Genomic DNA, 545 nt, shown 5'->3' with positions numbered 1-545 from the left:
CTAAAAGCAATAAGAAAAAAAAATATTGACAAGGAAGCAAAACAGACCACAAACTCATTCTTGCAGTATTTTTGGCTATTTCTTTCCTCCTTTCAGGTTAATCCAGAGTCAGCAGTTTTCAACATCTTAGCTATGTTTTAGAATAACTTTCATCCTTTTTGGCTAGGTTTGTAGTTACAACTAGGAAGTTCTTGTCATGTTTCCTGCTATTTGTGTTTATCAAAGCACTTTCTCTACAACTGAGACAATTTCAGACAATGAAATTGAAGCGCCTCAATAACTCAAATTGAATTATTTAATGTGCAGAGACATCAGTTGATTCATTGACTAATAGGATTCACAGAAACCCTGACTTCTGGTCCAGCTCTAGTTCTGTTCACACTATGATTCACTGCTGTTCAATTCTTCCTAAATTAGAACTTCTTCTGAATTAGTGATGATCCCATAATGATTCCATTAACAGTTACACAGAACAGACCAGCACAGCTGTGGCAGGAAGTCAAAGAGACTCCAAGGTAAACTTTTTGAATCACACAAACGTTTGG

The 545-nt window shown here is 36.0% G+C and overlaps 1 protein-coding gene across 3 annotated transcripts in view; it reads right to left on the bottom strand.

Annotated features, from left to right (window-relative positions):
* Nucleotides 1–545, bottom strand: part of arhgef49 (Rho guanine nucleotide exchange factor 49) — a 38675-nt gene that overhangs the window by 4052 nt on the left and 34078 nt on the right. The gene's annotated exons all lie outside the window — the stretch shown is intronic.

Source organism: Cynoglossus semilaevis, chromosome 16, assembly GCF_000523025.1.
Source record: "Cynoglossus semilaevis isolate Cse_v1.0 chromosome 16, Cse_v1.0, whole genome shotgun sequence".
In the NCBI taxonomy this organism is placed as follows: Eukaryota; Metazoa; Chordata; class Actinopteri; order Pleuronectiformes; family Cynoglossidae; genus Cynoglossus; species Cynoglossus semilaevis.
Note: the sequence above shows the minus strand (reverse complement) of the source record. Positions and strands in the feature narration are given on the sequence as shown.